The following is a 20,127-nucleotide window of genomic DNA, read 5'->3' as shown; positions in this document are numbered from 1 at the left end:
CATTCAGCAGAAATTTCAGTGAGGCTGGCACATCTTATAGAGCAATATTCCCACGTGCATAGGAAGTAAGTTCAGTGTACCTATGTGCTCTTTCCCCTCCCCCAAATCTGGTCATTCACTTGCAGCTTGTAAATGTTAAGGAGACGAGAGGGTGAGAGGGTGTGGGGTGCAATGTAGTTGCAAATCTGTTGCAGAAGTGACTACAGCATTTACTTATGAGAGGAAACACTAATGTAAAGGGCAGTAGCCAGAACAGTCTATGTTCTTCATCATCAATATTGTGTTATACACAAGAGATTATTCTGTATGAATTACAGGTTCCTCCGCAGAGCTGTGGAAATCCTTTGCTGAAAGTAAATCTTATTGTTGTTCTTATGAAACCAGCAGCCTCCGAGAATATAAAGCTTATGACCAACAGGAAAATCACCTGAAGCAACAATGACCCCAGTATGTATGTTGTGCTTAAACTTCTCTAGTGGGAAGTTCATAAATTTTGGTATGGCAAAGTCAGTCATGAACATCTACAGAAGCTATAGAAAGTAGATCAACAACAAACTTATCAAATGACTTATTACAAAACATCCCTGAAATAATATAACCAGCTCTCCGTATTTGTAGGGAAACATTTCTCCTGGACGTTTGCTTCAAGGCCAAGCAGCTTCAATGTAGATCATGAACGTGAACACGGTTGCTCAGGAAGTTCAACCATTCAAGTCAAAGGACCCTCAGAGCAAGCTGCATCCTCTGTTAGAGACACTAGCCCAGCAGAAACCTGAAAAGCAAGCAGAGCAGTATTTGTTTTCCCTTCTAGTGACTTTGGATGGATTTTCTGGCTTTTAAAAATGCATCCTTAGGAAAGGTTTCCATATACTGTCACTATATTAAACTTTGAACTTAATGATTAAACATCTCTTGCTGCTGCAAACCGTTTTCAACACAAATGCATGTAAAACCAGGCAGGCTATATCACTAAAGATCAGCAAAGTTATTCTAAATATGTTTAGTAACAAGGTACTTTATCTGTGAAAACACACATAAGTTTAATACTAAAATGGCAAAAGTCACTAGTAGATGTGTGAGCTACAGACTGTTACTGAAAGCTGATGACACACTATTACTGAGCATTTAAAAGTTACATTACATTACATAAACCTTGCAAGGTTTACTACTACCTTGAAGTAGGGTATTAGAATGAAAATACTGCTGCTAATGAATCGGACAATGACTAAGTAGTCTGTCTCTTCAGATCAAAGCCATCTTTTTAACAACATAACTTGAACTCTTTGGTCTTCAGCCTGAACTCGTTACTCAAGGAAAAGGGTATGAAGTTAATAAAAAAATTACCTGGATAAGGATTCTACCAGTCATTTTTATGGTGTTACTTAGAAAAATAACAATAATGAAAAGGTCAAAGAAATCATAGCACGTCTCCTACAAGAAGGTAAATAATCATGATGCCTAAGAATTAAACAGATTTTCTCACATTTATTCCTCTCCATTTTGCTTCAGAACCCCATTTGTAGGGGTTCTAAGTTGACTGATTCCGCTGTGTTACGTAGCACTGAAAAGGTCTTATGGCCTTATGCAACAATTGCCAATATAGGATAAAAACAACCACCACAGCATTAGCACCGCTTTCTGTGTATGTTTTTAAGCCACATTACTTTTGTATAACTGCCATGAATATTTCAGAAAGTCAAGGACCTTTCTGACTTCTCTTGCCCATTCTAGAAAATTTTAAACAAAACTTCTTTCAGTCTGATCAATTCAGAAATATGTTTTTCAGCACTGTTTTTTAGAATATATATGTAATATGTTCAGTTCTGACAAGGAAAAAGCACAAGGCTTCGATTATCCTTCAGAGCAAGTGTTAGTTAAACCTGAAAATTTAGTTAAGATTACTGAAAGCACTCATAAGGTTTTCCAATATTTCTTAAACTATTCCAGTGAGCTAATTGCACCCATTTCTTTGGGATATAATAGGTGCTGACCAATGTCTGACATGTACATTGTGCCTCAGAGTGAAAAGAATGTGAATCCAGTTCTATCTAGTCTCATCAGAGATGAGAAAGCCTGCTGAAAGTGATCAGCCTTTCAAGAAGAGAAGAAAATGTGAAGTTTTCCTTTAACAAGAGGGCTATGGAGAAAGTCCTGATCAGAGAAAATGCTAGGAAATGCTAGAATATCAACTTTCCCATCTTATCTCAACATGAACTGCTCTAAGAGAGAGAGGGGAGTTTTTTGACTTCTGGCCAAGAATAAAAACTGCCTAGGAAAGGGAGCAATATGATCTAAGCTGTCTTTCAAGGAAGTGAAGGAAAAGAGAAAAAGTGTATTTGTTTACCACATAAGTTATTCATCTACTTGTGATACAGGCAGTGTCCCCAATTAAAATTAGTTTTAAACTAAGGAGTTAAGTTCTTCTTCTTCCTTCAGAAACATTGCATTGCTTACTATATTTCTGTGAACTCCTAAGCTGTGTTTTAATTTATCTATGGGCATAACAAATCTGTAAGGGACAACTGGCTTTTTTCTTGGCTTGTTATTTGTGAGATGATTTCCTAGCTATGGTTATTGGCTGTGGGACATAATGCACCCTTGTCTTTTCTCAAGACAGAATATTTTCTTTTCGTTACATCAATCCCAGGATGTAGTGGGAAAAACAAGAGAAATTGGCAGAGACTTAAAACACACACACACAAAAATATCTATGGACAGAAATGTTAAGATAGTATTAGCCAGTGCTATGAAAATAAAGACTTATGCTGGGGCCCAACACCATTCAGATCAAGGGCTCTGTGTGCAGGTTGGTGGCAATAGATACTCACTGTCTTAAAGCGTAGGTCATTTGGATCAGGAACCTATGTATCCACATTTTGCCTACTTCACTAACCTTCAAGAAAGTCAGCTATAGCTAACACACTGGTAATACAAATGTGTATGTGCCTTAAAAATCATTATAAACAAGTTAATTTTTAAAAGACTCGTCTGAAAAGGTATTATTACTGACAATTTTCCACAATACCACTTTACAATACATCATAATTTCACGAGTCATATTACACATGTGGTGCTCTGCCACACAGAAGTCAGAGCTTTGCAGCCTATTCTCACTGAAATTTGTCAGATATCTTGAGGATGCCACTAGATTTCAATTTTGCATCCTTTGTATCTTGATTATGAGTTCCACTGAAAACACAGTGACCTCGAAAAGATTTAAAAGGAGATCTCTATCACTCTTCAGTCACCAAATTGGCTAGTTGCCCAGACTGCAGGCATAGCTGTATGTCAAAACTGATGCTGATGCTTTTAGGGGACAATTACCAGTTTAAGCACCAGCCTGAAGAACTGGGTAGTATTAGTGTTATTTATCAGCTAATGTAAACAATTGCAGCATCAAGGACCCATTTTGCTTTCCACTGCTTTGATTTTACTTAAAGGATGTTGAAAGAATAAGAGCTACAGAATAAGCAGTAGATGTATGGAAAGGGGGAATTTTCTTTTCACTGCTGTGAAATTCTCCTGCCCTTTGATGGTGGGGCATGAAATTAGTTTGACTGCAATTAAGCAGCTGTAAGTAGAGTAACATTTAGTTTCTCTATGCAGCTAGCTGTGGTTTGTGGGGTTTTGTTGTTGATGTTTGTTTGTTTTGTTTTTAATTTGCCCATGTAAATGAAACGGTTAACACTTTTTTATATGCAGCTTCTTTCTTGAAGTTACAGGAGGTTGGGGGTTTATGGGGGGGTGTGCCTTTTTAATCTAGATCATACTGCTTCTATAATAGCTAGGCTGTTCTTTTCATTTGCTAGAAGTACATGGCACTTGATAAATAGCATGCTCAGTAGGAAGTGCAAGGAGCTGTGTCATCACAGTAGGAGACTACAAGAAGTCTTCCTGTAGGAGTTAACTGGAGCATCTGAGCTCCAGAAGGAGAAGGAGGAGAGTAACATTTTCCACAGCAAAAAGAGATGGAGCTTTCAGACTTCTGGCAGCTTCAGTTCATCTTCTGTTCTGTGAACACCAATTTATTCACCTTTTTCTTCTGGATGTTTTGTAAGTACCTTAAAAAAAAAAAAAAAAGGGAATTCTTGATCCTCCCTTTTTAATCTTTTTGTGTATTTCAGATCACAGTGGCTACTGACAGCCACATGACTATCCGTGTCACTGAGGTATTTAAGTTTGTTATCAGTTACATTTTCATTTTCTGAGTCTATTGGAATAATTGGACATTCTACTTATCACCACATTTATGAATTCTTCTTACTTCATCACCTTCTAGCTGTGCACAAGCCAAAAACTTTCTCAGCAAAGGCTTCATCAGTTCTGTCTTGGAGGACTAACCTCTTTGTATCTACCATGGTTAAAGGCCCTTACAGACACAGCTGGTTTTCTTCCTTATTTCTTATCATGTCACATGTACTTGTCAAAGTCACTGGCTTTTCTGTTGTAATAATGAGGGCAGATTCATCCATCTTTTTGCTAGTGTTTGGCCATCAAGTATGCCACTACAAAGAAAAAAAACCAAACCAAAACAAAAAACCAAACCAAAAACCCACTGCATTTTCTTTCCTTCCATAAGCTTGTGTTGAGGAATTTATTTTAAACCATTCTTCCAACTTTCACTTCTGCATGTAGGGTCAGCACCCCATAGGAGGGAATGTTTAATATGGTGGTATTTGACTCTGACCAGGATCCCTGTACAATAGCAGAAGCAAAAAAAAAGGAAGATAAAAAATTATTCTCCTTTTGTCTCTTCAGATGCAATCTTGTCTCAAGGAAGATGAGTCTTTAACACATTTGTTTGTATTTCATTTCTCATGTTCTTGTCGATTCAATAGACAACTAAGCATCATAGAAAAAAATAAATGAAAACACCCTAAACACTTTAGAAACTCAGTATTTGGGGTGAAAGAGTGGCAAATATGTATTAAAAAAGAAAGAGCTGCTTAAGTACATTATAATTTGAATCTATGCTTTTATTTTACATGTTTTTTTCTCCTTGTTTTATCAAAGGACAGTAGTCTTTTTAACAGTGTTGAATGCATAGTTTTAGCTAAAAGATACTCCCTAAATCTTTAGGTTTTAATATTAAGGTATTTGGGGAGTTTGTAGGCTTCTTCAGAAATGTCATCAGAAATATTTATAAATGGAAAAAATGAAGAGAAAACATAATTTAAATTGAGTCCCTCTACAAATTAAAAATGTTTGTTGTTGCTGTAATATACAGCAAAATATTATCAGACATATGGTATTGTTATGTGAACCATATGCCTGCAGCACTTGCAGCACATATGGTAAGAGTTTAAAATAAGCAGCATTATAAAAATATGATGGGCTTTTAAAATATATCATTTCTAACAAACTAACTTGTTGTTTTGTTTAGTTTTTATAAAACAGGTATTTGCAGGAACGTCTGACAAAACTTCTTCCTGCCAGCTATTGAAGATTTGCAATATTAAGAGCACCTCTTGTCTGTTTGGCTGCTTCCCGTTTCACTGGGAATGGTTGAAACTATTTCATGTCATAACCAAAGTTTGTAAGGAAACATATTTTGCTGAAAAAAAATCTGAATGTTCAGGAAAATAACTGATAGTGCATGTAAGTACTGTTATGTGCTACTAAACAGGATGGAAATTTTTTTGCTCTGTGCCACGGACTCCTGTTTTGGAACAAGACTCCTCTCGTAAAAAAAGTAAACTGGGCAAAATTGCAAAGCAATTTACTATTATTTCTCCTTTGAACTTCTTCAGAAAACATTTGTTCCTTTAGGAGCAGGAAGATTATAAAGAAGCTCAAAACTGGACAAGTCCTTTTCTTCCCATCTTCTTGCCAACAGGTCACTGCTGTGACAAAAAAACTCCTTCTGTACAGGCTTGTATGGTGTTCCTAGCACCATGGTGCCTTGTGTTAGTATTATTACTTCTTACATTTCCAGTTACATGTACTGATATGAAATCACTTCTGTTGTGATGGCATTAGTTCAGCTAAGATTTTATTAGCATTTAATTTCCACCATCACTCTTCACAAAATAGGTAGTTAATAAGGTACAAACCAAGGAAACAAAAATCTTACTGTATTCCTTAATAAGCTAGCTGATATTTTTATCATTCTTCAAAATAAAAAAGAATTTTCAACTTCAGTGTAACAGTCCACCATTTGTTTCTATTATGTTCCTTTCCATTATACAGTTGTCAGGATTTTCATTCTCTCTCAGTCTATTCTTCTTTCTCTTTTTCTTTGACTTTCTTCTTTTAGATTCTGTAGTATTGCTACAGTAAAAAAATAAAATATTGATAAATGAGGCTTGCCGTTAAGGGGAAGCAATCTACAGCAGAGTGAAAAGTTGTAACAGTGCTTTGAATTATTAGAAGGCAGCGATTCTTTTGAAATATAAATGTGTGTAATTTTGTGGAAAAGTGCAAAACTATTTGTTTTTTGTTCCTTGTTTTTGCTTTTTGAGTTTCAGTCTGTAGGAGCAAGGTTGGACAACTAACAGCCTCTTCTGTTTGTTGGTCAAATAAAAATTAAAAAAAAAAGGAAAAGAATGTTTTGGATTAACATGTAATTTATTTCATTTTTATTCTTCTGTTAAAACGACGTAAACCTTTTTTTTTCTTTAACTAAATTGATAGATTTTTAAATTCAATGATGCTTTTAAATTAAAATAGATCTTTTATTTCTTTAGAACAGTATTTTTTCTAAGTTCACAGCTCAGCAAATCAACAGGAATTTAAAACTGCTTCTCTACACTAAATTTGTATTTATTATGTATGGTTTCTAAGCAAGGGGTTATTCCAAAAATTTCATTTACCTATGTGTAAGAAACCATGCTGTATAATATTATGCTTTCATTCCACTCCAGTCAGTTCTGTTTCTCAAAACAGCTGCCTTCTCTTTGACTCAAAGATTCTTTCAAGTTTAGTCCAGGTTGAAATTCAGTCTGGTTCTTCTACTCCAGAACACTTCACCTGTTTTTCCTATATTTTCTTTATTTCAGAAATTCTCTATTCATTCAAATCCTGTAGTTGCTCTTCTTTTAGCATTGTTTGTAGTACGTTCCACTGCAACGTCATTAAAATGAGAATTATTTAAAGGCCTTTCACAGGCTTTGGAAAAGTTCCTAAACATATATATTTTTTGGGGAAAAGTGTGGAGGATTATGCATGGATTGCTTAGATTTCATGAAAAAAAAGGCATGTAGGCTGTGTTCTCTATTCCCCACTATACAAAAGAGATGTGAAGGCATGGACCTTTCTGTGAAAAAAAGGGGAGAAGTTAATGATAATTTGAAGACATATTCTTAGCAAAATCTTATCGGATCTGTAGAAATGGCTCAAAGTATGTGGGGGTTTTGTTCATACTTTTTTTCTGATCTACAGAAGTGGAAAGGTAAAGTTGTCAGAAATCTAGTGAGAATTATGGAGTAAACTTCTTAATTCCCGTTCCTCGACATCTGGTATTAATACATGTTTGTAGAAAGTGGTTTGACATGTTGGAGTTTTTGTATTAACACTGATAGTATTAGTGCCAGTTCCAAATTCTGGGTGCAACATAGATGTGAGAATATGCTCATTCCATATGCACATGGTCAACTGCGGTGTCCACTGCTTGGTCCAGTGACAATCACAGCATTGTGACTGCACTTGCAGTTGCAGGTACAACATGGTCAGGAAAAATATTGATGTATTACAGTGAACTGAAGAGGGAAGGCAGGTTGCATGCCATCCTGCAAGGATACACCTATAAGGATGACTTTGTGGAAAGGGCATCTGAGGAAAAAGATTTGTAATTTGGTTTTCTGTACATGTTAGGACAAAGGAACATAGCTTCCTCCTTGGAGGTATGGGTAGACAGGCGCCTATCCCATCAGCAGGCTCTGCCAAAAAAGTGATAGAAAAAAAAATAGCTCTAAAACCTTCAGCAATTCAGCAAGGTGAGATATAGGTTTTCTCTTTCATTGCAGTTTTCCCAGAAAAACTGCTTAGGTTAAAATTTCAAGAGAAATGCATTGCCCTGTGCTATGTTATGGCGTATTGCATATGATCAATCACACAAGCCTGTGTTTCACATCACGGTGCATGTGTTCTTCTAGTCACCTCACATTAGAAAATGACATATGATGTTGGAAATTTGAATCAAAAGGAGGACCATTTTTAGAGATTACATTTATAGGAAGTGAGTTGTCAAATCGGACTACTTTTTCTGCGTGTGGTCTAGTATCAGCATAATGCCTTTAACTCTAAAAAGCTGCAGAATTACTTGCCTGTCAGGGGACTGTCATCAAATGAGGGTTGGATTTTTTTTTTCCTTTCTTTTTTTTTTTAATGTTTTTTTTGGTTTGTGGGTTGTTTTGTTTGTTGTTTTTTTTTTTTAATTCAGTTTTCTAATAAAAATCTTTAAACCAGAACTATTTTGTCCATAATTTCATTATCTTTTTGCATACCACTCCCATCAGAAAATACAGTTGCATTTCCTATTGTGTCAAAAGCCACAGTAATATTTTAAATGCTTTTAAACACCTGGCTCTGCAATATCAAGAATATTGTGTTTGCATAACCCCTACACTCCCCTTCCCGAATTTCTATCCCCAATGGATAAGAAGCAAACTGGACATGGGAAAACTACTGGCAAGTTCCTTTAAGGCTCTTGCATCAGATAGCAAAGAAGTAGGTTTAAATATTTGAGTCTGTAATGGAAATAGAAGTCTCTGATTGCCATCTATTTTTAAAACTCGCCATTTTCTATTTCAGATTGTCTACATTGCCCTCCTACTCAGAGAGAAGAAACCATGTTTGGTAGCCTATTTGACTTAAGTAAAATAAAACAAGAAAAGGGCTGACATGAAGTGTCCATATATTAGTGAAAGAAATATCCTTCTTGTGTGAGGTACTCACCTCTGTGGGTAAATGTTACAAGTGGACACATAAGTGTGTCACACCTTTACCTCCATGGTTACGCAGTATTACTTCCCTCTGCTCAATGTCCTGGCCTGCTGAATGCATCTTGAGCAATATTGAGTATTACTGTTCTGTATATCATCAGATCTTTACTGCAAATCTGTTGGTAGAGGAAACTGTTAATACTCCAACAGCATTTTAATTATGCAAAAAATTACATGTCATAGACTCATTGGTTGTGACTGTTGCTAATGAGTAAGGTGATCCCTTTTTGTTTTGCTCCACCTCCTTCACCCAAGTAATCATCTCACAAGTTTTACCTGTTCCTCCATTGCTTTATAACTTGAGTTTTCTGGCATTTTCAGAGGACTAGAAAGAGTTGTCCTGATTGTGTGGTTGAGACTTGCCTTGCAGATTGCAAGTAACTGACAAGATAACGTGGGGAGACACTGGATCCTGTAAAATCTTCCCGCAAAGTGCTCTAATCTGAAATGATGGATGGGGAAAGATAAACATGCTGATTTCAATGCTGATTTCTGGTGCTGCTGGGTGCTACTTTCTCCTGCACTTGGAGCTGCACGTCAGACCAAAAAAGTATTTTCTGCATTGGTAATGGAAGCAACTATTGCAAGCAGCTAGAGAGGCAGTGAGTTTAAAAGCTGCAAACTGCATTTTTTCCAAGCAGAATATTCTAATACAATTTAAATCCAATTAGACATCCTTCAGTGTTTTGAAATTTGCCTATTTCTTGACAGAAAAGTAGCCAAAATGCAGATGTTATAGAGTAACTAGAGTCAGACTCAAGACACACTGAAAATTAATAATTTAGCTAAGGCACTTGTCACTGTTGGGTTAAAAAGCTCCTGAAAAATACCATTATATATAAAATTCAGGTAGAATCTTTTTACTACAACTTCCAGAAAATAAGATGGTTTTAATTTCTGAGCATGTTGCATTGCCCTTTGCAGTGTTATGGCAGGTTGCGTCTGATCAGTCACACTGGATTACATTGCACATCAAAGTAAATGTTATCATTCCAGTCACATCAGATTAGAAGATGACATATCATGTTGGCAATTTGAATTTAAGTCTTTTGAAGGGTAATTTTCGAGTGTGGGATTAAAATATCCATCCCAGTCAAAGGTCAATAGGTACACTTCAGATATCAAACATGCAGTATTTGGCACATTTTCCTTCCTTTTTATACTGGGTTGATGAAGCCGGATGCAATAGAGATGAAGGTGGGAGAAATAAGGCAAAAGGACACACATAAAGCATCAGTGTCTAAACTATAGCTGAAAAATATGTGCAGCAAACGAAGAAAGAAAACTGAATGTTCATAGCACAAAAATATTGTGTGGAAGATGTGTGATGGCAGAGAAATGAAAATGAAGGGGCTAATATGACTGTGCAGTGATCATTAAGAATTGTGTTGCATAGTGTGTACCATAACACATACGCATATGTGTGACTGCTGCACGCGCTTATGTCAGAACTCACCTTTCAGCTCCATGTTTCTAAACACTTGGATTTGAGATAAATATTTGGGATACTGGTAGTATGAGGGAGGACTTTCAGTCCAGAGACAGGGAAGCCAGTTTTGCTCTCTCTTAACCCTGGGCTGCTCTGCCGTCTCCATTGTCATTTAGATATCCCAAAGCTGACATAACAAATTTTAGCATCTCTAGTCTGCTGTTTTGTCCAGAATGCCAGACAACCCCAAATCTGTAGCTGCTTGTCTTCCCTCCTGAAGAGCTGGTTTTAGCCTCTTTTTTCCCAGAAAAATGTAAGGATTTTACTTTCTTGGTTCAGTCAGTTCTGAAAAAGTACTGTGAATTAATGCAAGGTTCGGAGTCATGCTACCATCACCATCAAACCCTTGGTCCTGGACCCGTGTTGGTGTATGGGCAATTCTGCAGTGAGGCTTCAGTCCACCAGGCAAGGCTCATAAGAACCCCTGAAGATCCGTCACCGCAGGTGTCACCATCTTCCCATATCACATGAGCTTTTCTGTGTCATATGAGTCAGCTCTATGTCCATGAGGAAAACCATGAAACAGGGCATTTCCTTTCTTTTCCAAACCATTTGTCTAGGGCTGTTAGATATGTGGAAAAGCAGTTGCTGGGAAGGTGAAAATGCAGCACATGTACGCAACAGGAGGCCAGGTGTACTGCATACACTCACCACTTGTCCGTTCGCTGATGCTCAGTGAGAGCTGCTCTGCGCACTGCAATGTGACTGTCCTGTCTCCTCAATGTGCTGCTCCCAGGCACCCAGAAAATTTGAAACTTCTTTGATTGTAGCTGGGTGGAATCTGCCGAAGTCAAAGGGATTTTACATGAATCTGGCAATCTACCACGGTTGAAAGCAATGAGTAGTTAGAGCTGTATTATGGCTGAGACTTTTGAGTGTGACAAGTAAAATCCCTTGGAAAATTGCCTTTTGAAGATGATGCTGGTATCTGCTCCACTTAGTCTGAAGAAAGCAAGATGGCTTTTTTACTACCTTTTCTCTTCTGAAACTCTCATGTTCTATCTACTTACATAATGTAAGAAACTATAATAAAGTCAGATGCTGCAATTTGACACAATCATAGGACTGCTGCTTGGAAGGGACCACCAGGGATCATCAAGCTCCCTCTCTTACTTAAAGCACAACTATCACCCATACATCAGAACAGCCATCAACTAGTCTTTAAAAACCTTAGTTTTCAAATAGTTTTAAAAAACTTGACATCTAGATTCTGCAGCTCCCCAGGCAGTGTACTGCAGCCCCACACACCACAGCAACTCTAGGTTGTTAAGATTGTCTTAGAAAAAGATCAGTTGTGGTTTCCTTTTTCATTTCCAGGTTCTGGTCAATGCAAGTGCTAAGTTAGCATTCACTTTAAGCATAAGGACTGCAAGCTAGGGAGTGAGTGTTTCTGCTGAAGGGATTAAAATTTACTTTCCCTCTTACTTCCTTGCGATGCCTTCCCAATTCCAATCCTATTTAATTTAATCTGCTGTATTTGTTAATACATGTCACTGCAAAAGTGTAATTTCTTCAATTTTTTCCTCTCCAGTTCAAAGAAAGGATAAATATCTCAATCATGAAACATTTTAACTATTTTTTTTATCACTACTGTGATTCAGTTTAGTCCACTAGAAATATCTGCTGTGTTTTATTAATTGGTTCTTGGCAACTAGCCTGCTCGTTCCCATTATAATGCATTTTTTATCTAATAAGCATTTTGATAATGTTAAGGTTATTTTAGTAAGATATCTTATCACAGGACATCAAGTTAGAACTTGTGTGTTTCAAAGTTGGATTTTGAATCCTTTCCTGTCCTTCATTATAGGTCTATAAATCCAGAGTAAAACCAAGTTCAAGAAAAGATCAGATGCTGCTGTAAAGGTTGGGAGTCCATATCAAGACACATATAAATTTTTAACCCAAGTAATCATGAAGTGATGTTGAGTATGTCTACCCATAATTACAGTTTCTCAGATTCACTGGAATTTAATCTGAAACTTTTACAGATACTTAAAGGTGGAGGGGTTGACGTGGAGAGATAGTAACTTGTATTTGCCAAAATATTACAGACACAAAAATCAGACAGGCTTCTGGGTGCATGCACACTTCACCAGTATGAAAAAAGAAGCACGATTCCTCTTCAAATTTTGGGGCTTTTCCTCACAAGATCCAACTGTTCCTGCTCCATTTTTATTGGTTATTTGGAATGTTTGTGGTTCCAAGTGAATTTAAAAGCTGTTGTAATAATCTTGATGCTGTTCCAACTCAAAGGTACCGTGTCATTTTCCTCTCACTGTGGATTACTCTGTATTTTTTCAGGACAGGGAGGCATCTCTGGGAACATAGGACTAAATTGTTTTAATCACTTGATTTCTCACTCTGCATGTATGCAAACCTCCTTTTATTTCAGGTTCAAATGTTTGGAGGGTTTTGGGTGATTGATATTAGTTTGCCAGTACTTATTCTCTGACCTGTTCCTAGTTCATCCCTGTCTGGCAGAAATGTTGTCTCATGCCAAGTGACTATTCATTGTTTCCTACATATTCTTCAAGTTTCTTTCTGTGATTGGATTTAGTATTCTAATCCCAAATTAAAGACAACAGGCAATCTTCATGCTGACAGTTATGCGATTCATTCAGTTTGATGTTTTCAGTAAGCAGGGAAGGTAAAACGAGGAAAACATACTATCTCAATCGGTTTATATCGGTATTTATTTACCTAGTGTTCATCCAAGATCACCATATAATAATGTATTATTATTATGAGCAGTCTAATTTTTAAAAATAATTTTAATAGTTTTGTAGAGATGCTATACATCTCTGCATATAACAAAACAAGGTATTGACAGCTGGATGAATAGTGGTCTTATTGAATGTATGTTCTTCACTAAACGCGTAACACATGATGGACTATAGATACGAAACCACATTTTTTTAAAAATTTTATTTTATATATATGTTACGGGTCTTAGCTAATTATTTTGATGTGTGTGTTTTTGTCATTTTTAAGTTTCTAAATTTTGGCAGCATTGTTGGGAGACATAGTCTAAGGTGTACTGAGACAAGTGATGATTCCCTAACTGAGTCAAAAAATGCGGTGAGAAGTGCAGTCAAACTCTTTTGGGAAGCAGCTAGGTCCCTGGATATTCCCTGAAAAGTTCGAAAGTCTGTGCTTTGTAGATACTGAGGATACAACTTTTTTTTTTTGAAACAGCAATAAAAAACACTTCACAGAAAACTGTGCTCCAGCCCTGATTATCATTCAAAAACTTTTTTTTGACTGTAACAAGTCATGAAAAAAATGCCAAGATGTGGATATTCTCTATTTTTCCTTTGCTTTCCCAAGCAGTGTATGAGAATGCAGTGTAATATATATATAGCAAGATATATATTTTTTTTATTATTTTTTTTTACTTTCAGTTGGTTATTTCCTAGGTCTTTAGCTTCTAAGACAGAAGGAATAAAACATGGCCAATGTAAATTGTTGGATTGCCCATACAAATACAGATACAGAAGCAGCTAGCTGTAGACACCATATATCTGTAGTATTTTATGTATTTATACAACAATGATTTTAAAAAATCCTGAAATGAACATCATAAACTGGCAAAGAAGCAGAAAAGTTTGCAATCTTGTTGGAAGGTTGCCACAAATGTACTCTGGTGAATAGTGAGGGTAAGAGTAGTAGTGAATCTCTTTTATGGTGCTGTTATCAGGACATAATGTGCTGGTTTTATGGCATACCACCACAGCCAGTACCCAAACTGCCAGTGGAAATATAATTTAGGATCTGATGTGAGATCTTGCAGTGCATCAGTAATTTAATTGGATCTTTCATCATTCTCATCTCTAACTGTCATTAGCTGATAATTGCTTACCCTAAAAGAACTAGGGAATTTTGTACATATTTGATGGAGCTCAGTGTGAACTCAGCATTGAAACAGAACACAAGCTATTACATGATTTCTATGCTGGCAAAAAAAAAAGAAAGAACTTTTTAGCCTCTTGATCCCCAGAGTGAAGTGTTTTCCTGATCTTTATAAATGTTCCTGTAAACTCACCATGTTTTTGTAGGTTTTTGTGGTGTTTTTTCTAAGAGCTAAGGGCATAGGTGCAGTGTTCTAATAAACCATGACCCCCACTAAGCTGATCCAAAGAGAGGCATATATCATATTAGAAGTGTTCCACCAGACATTCCATTGAATCTTGCAGGAGATGTTTCTGTGATGAGTATAATAGGGGAACCTGAATAGAGCAGAGATGAAAGAGCACATTTTTACTCTAAACATTTTACGTATCATTTTGTTTTCACAGTAGGTGTTTTGAATGTTCTCCTAACCACTGCTGTTATGTACTGTGCAGAAGGTCAAAGTAGATGATCACAATGGTCCCTTGTAGCTTTATAATCTATGAATCTATACTCCTAGGGAATTGTAAGTGCTAAGAAATCTGCTTAAAAACATTGGTTACAGAGAAAGCAATCAAAAATGATTGGGAGAAGCCACCCCCCACCATCCCTCCCAATAAGGGTTCTGAGTACATAGTTGGGGAAATCTGTGACACAAATTAAAGATGTATTTTTTTTTTTCCACTAAGAAAGAAAAGAAGCTGGCCAGTTTCAAAATAACTTGTACACAAAGTTACCCACAAGGGGGACAGTAAGGGAAACCTTGGAAATATTGCAATAGGCAACTTGATTGTAGCAGGTATGTATTTTGAAGAAAGACAACAGAGAAAAAAAAATGCCTGATTGATAATTATTTTGCTGTCAGATTCAGGGAGAGCTTGAGAGTTCCTGAAATACTCACAAAACAGCAAACAAGCAGTAGAATTATGAACAATCCTGAATGTATCCAGAACATATCAGGCTTAAAATTCAACTTGAATGAAGCAAGAAAATAAATATCAGGAGCAAAATGTCCACTGAATAGCTAGCAGATAATGGAATCATAAGGACTGAGCAGCATGAACTTGCCAGGAAAAAAAGAGATGGGTTTGTTGTTGATGATAGAATTTTAATTTTAGTACAAAAAAGGAAAATCTATTTTTGCATGAATCTTGTCTCAGGCACTAAACAAAACAAAACAAAACAATAAATATATATATATAATTTCATATTAGCTGTCAAAATCCCTCTCTCAAAATTAATTAAAAGTCATTTGGATAAGGACACTGGCATACGAACTGAAAAGTGACTGAAGGGGCATTAACAAGGGATAACGATACACAGCAATGTATCAAGTTGTGGGGGAGGTGTCTAGTAGCACTGAAGGGACTAGTGTTAGTTCCAGGGTTTTTTGACATACACATTAATGATTTGAAAGTGGGAGTAAACAGCAAGTTAATGAAATTCACATATTATACTAAATTGGGAGGTGATGCAAACACCAGTGATGGCACAAAAATAATAGGAAGGGACCACGCAATATTAGAAACATGGACATAATGGCAAAATGAGATTCAATTTGGAACAAGGCTATCTAATAAGATATGAAGAAAAATAGTCCAAAACATAGCTATGGAGTAGGAGAGAGAAACCTGGGAAGCAGTAATGCTTAAAGAACCATGGAGGTGGTAATGGGTAGAAAATTAGGCATGAATCTATAGAGCGATATGGCATTAAGGGAGGCCAATGAGCTTTTGGGTTTCATACAAAGAGATGTCAAAGAACAAGGAAATAATAATCATTCACAGCATAACACTCGTGCAACTAAGCCTGGAATATTGCATTCAGTTCTGGGCACTAGTTTACTAAAAAAGAAAATGAGCAAATGAGATGAGTTTCATAAAAAAGCAGCAAAAAATCATAAAAAAAAAAAAAAGAAGAAAAAAAAAAAGAGGAGGGAAAACATTTTAGGAAGAGCAAATGTAAGACAAATGTCTTCCTGTACACCTTGGCCAAATGACAGCAGATTGTAAACTCCAAAGGCAAAAAAGGATTTAGGCAGGAAGGAAATGGTAGCAATAAATTTAGTTGGGTCAACTTAGCAAATAAATTAGAAGAAAAAACTGGAAAACTAGGTACCAGGAAACAGGTCTCAGGTTTAGTAGATTTTATGCATGCTTTTGGTTAGAAGAGTTATTCTATGAAAATGGAGATTCAGAAAACAATTGTATTAATTGTGCAGTATGGAATTTCCTAGTAAAACATGCTTTTTGTTATTTTCTTGATTGCTGACTAAAACTCAATTCCAGTATAATCTGGAGGAAAAGTGGTACAGGTTGCATTGTCTGGAACATTTTATAAAGGGCTAAATAAATCAGCTCTCCATGTTTTAACAATCCATGCAAGTATTAGCTAAAATCAATAACTGGACAGATATATGAAGGACAAAAATAACAGAACGGATGAATAGAGCACTCAATAACCAGAAATACAGGCAGAGAAAGGCCACACTGGCTAGAGGGGTAGTGAAGGAGAAAAGCTGTATTCACTCCTGCACTGTAGCAGGGAGAACAAGAGAAAAAGCGCAAAACACTCTTGTGAAAAGAGAATTTTAGCCCCAGCTGAGAATGTGGGATTTCCAAAGAGGAGCTCTTCCCTATCCGGACATAAAATTTGTTAAAGAAAGATGTATACTTTATTAGTATCTTTGTTTCTAAAATAGCTTCAAATAAGTATAAATTTTAGTAGAGAAAACACACTTTTTAACTGTTTTTGAAACTATCCTGGAAGTTTCTATACTAGAAATATATATTGCTATCAAATCCTAACATGGTGGTCTAAGAAAAGAAATTTGGAAAAAAAAATATTAAAAAATGAAGGTTTTCATTAAAATAAAAATCTCTAAAGAGATGGATTAAAGACACATCATCCAGGGAAATTAAATGAAAAACTCAAGATTTTTCTAGGTCTAGATGCTTCTGTACTGAGTTACAGAAGATTATGAAGAGAAATCAGGCAAATAAGGGTGACAAAAAATGCCAGCTCTGTGTAAGAAAGAAAGAGAGCAGGCATGAAATAAGACTGTGTGGAGGCAAGTATGTAACATACTGATGTTAAACAGGGCAATGTTACCTGCATTTCACTGTCTGGTATGACATGTCTTGCAAGACTGCTTGGGAGCACCTTCACTGACATCTGAGACATGCCCGAGCTCTTTCCGGTATTAATACTACTTTGTTTGTTAGGAAATATTGTTAGCTGTTTTGAACAATTCAATCTGCTTGCGCGTTCTGAGCATCTCCTTCAATTCTCATTTCCTGGAGACGTTCGTCCCCTCTGCTCTCCATACTAATCAGCTCTGCAGTTATTTTGTTGTTTATATGTATTGTTTTGAGGTCAATCAAAGTGAAATCATCTGATTTCTAATTTTTTGGCTTGCTACACTAAATTTGATGGCATTTAAAAGATAAAAATTTATGTACAGGAGCATACGCAAAACCCAAAGAAACCTGGGAAACTGACGGAAATAATTTCTGGCCTATGCATTGACATTTATGCAATTTCATATGATTGACGCATCTTAATTCAAATGTAGAAATCAGTCCGGTTTTTCTTTTTATTGTGCTAGCATGTCTTTGTAACATCTTCCTCCAGGAAATACGGTATAGTCAACGGTGTAACATTTTTCACGTGAGAAATGTTGCAATTGCAATACAACCACACTGTGACATTTAACCTTGTGTGGAAGGTTACAATGACACTAGAAGATAGTGAAAAATGGCTGAGGAGCAGGATGATGACACTGTGGCATGATATGATTTATTTTTTCCATAATTTGCTTCTCAGCTCTTTCTCTTCTTCTATTTCTCATGAGACTAACACATTCACCTGAAGCAGATTACTTAAGATAGTTTCACCTATTCAAAAACCAGGGCTAATTATAAAGGCTGAATTGCAAGTTTAAATGTGCAGAATGTCATAGAGTGTTTAAAGCTCAGATGTGTTACGAGAGAAAGACTTTTTTGAAGCAATGGCAGAAGCTACATAGGTATTTGCAGGCACACATGCAACGAGAGTTCGAAGGGGGCATCTCCGCTACAGAAGAGCGTGACTGTTCAAAATCAGAAATTTTGTTTATTTTGTTCGTTGGTGACAAGACCAACTCAACACAGCTGGAGTCACTGTAGGTTGCATGAGCCCGACAACGGTCAGTTGCAAAGTTGTGTCCATGATTGTAAGTTTACAGATCACACCAAGGACCGGGGAGCATTAATCTGCTTGAGGGTAGGAAAGATTTGTGGTGGGATCTGGACAGGCTGTATTGATGGGCTAAGGCCAGCTTTAAGAGTTTCAACAAGGAGAAGTGCTGGGTCCTGCCCTTGGGTCACAGCAACCCCACACAGCGCTACAGGCTGGGGGAGAGCGGCTGGGAAGGGCCTGGTGGGAAAGGGCCTTGGGGGGCTGGTCAGCAGCCGGCTGGGCATGAGCCAGCAGTGTGCCCGGGTGGCCAGGAAGGCCAACAGCATCCTGGCTTGTGTCAGAAATACTGATGTGGCCAGCAGGACAAGGGCAGTGATCATCCCCCTGTACTTGGCACTGGTGAGGCTGCACCTCAAACACCGTGTTCAGTTTTGGGCCCCTCACTTCAAGAGGGACGTTGAGGTGCTGGAGCATGTCCAGTAAGAGCAACAAAGTTGGTGAAGGGTCTGGAGCACAAATCTTATGAGGAGCAGCTGAGGGAACCCCAGTTATTTAGTCTGGAGAGGAGGACACTCACAGGGGACCTTATTGCCCTCTAGAACTACCTGAAAGGAGGCTGAAGACAGGTGGGGGTGGGTGTCTTCTCCCAGACAACAAGTGACAGAACAAGAGGAAATAGCCTTAAGTTATGCCAGGGGACATTGGGAAAAATTATTTGCTGAAAAGGTGTTGTAGCATTGGAACAGGCTGCCCAAGGAGGGGGTGGAATCACCATCCCTGAGGTGTTTAAAAAATGCATAGACGTGGTGCTTAGGGACATGGTTTAGTGATGGACTTGGCAGTCATGGCTTAACAGCTGGACTTGATGATCTCAAAGGTCTTTTCCAACCTAAATGATTCTACGGTTCTATGATTGCCCTAAGGAGCAATTACTCTTTTCTACCTTTTCTCCCCACTGGGGTTTGCACAAGAACCCCAGATCTGAGGATGCAGAATCTCTGTAGCCTGCACGGTGCCTCAGCCACACAAACATCCTTTCTCTCTGCGTCCCTCTTTTCATAAAGGGCATATATAGTATTATCCTAGAAAGGGATAGCATATGGACAATGAACTATTCAGAGTATTTACTACTTGCTGCTCTCCTCCAGATCTCTGTGAAGGCTCAGCAACCAACTGTAGCCTCTGGGTTTGAATTAACAGATGCCATTTCTTAAATCAATAAAACTACTACATAGAGGCTGGATTTTCAGAAATCTAATACCTTGCAGAGATATGAGGAAATGTAATGGGAACTACTTCACCACTGAACAAACGTAAATCAAAGGTAATAGCTGTGTAGTGAAGTGCGTAGACATTCGACAAAAAATGTGGCTGCTAGTCTACAGGCTAGTCTAGCCAGTAGCCTGCAGCCTTACAGAAAAATGCACAGCTATTTAAATTGTAGTATCATTAAACTTTATTAAATCTTAATTTTTTTAAGCAATAGACAGCTATTTATAAGACAAAAGCAAATAAGAATAATACAAAGCAAAGACATGGAAAATGCACAAGCTGATCAACCAATATTTAGCTGCAAAAAGTCCAATGTATAACAATGCCATAAATCTGAACTTACTCTTATTCACTTTC

This window comes from Falco peregrinus, chromosome 2 (genome assembly GCF_023634155.1).
Source record: "Falco peregrinus isolate bFalPer1 chromosome 2, bFalPer1.pri, whole genome shotgun sequence".
Lineage (NCBI taxonomy): Eukaryota > Metazoa > Chordata > Aves > Falconiformes > Falconidae > Falco > Falco peregrinus.
Note: the sequence above shows the minus strand (reverse complement) of the source record.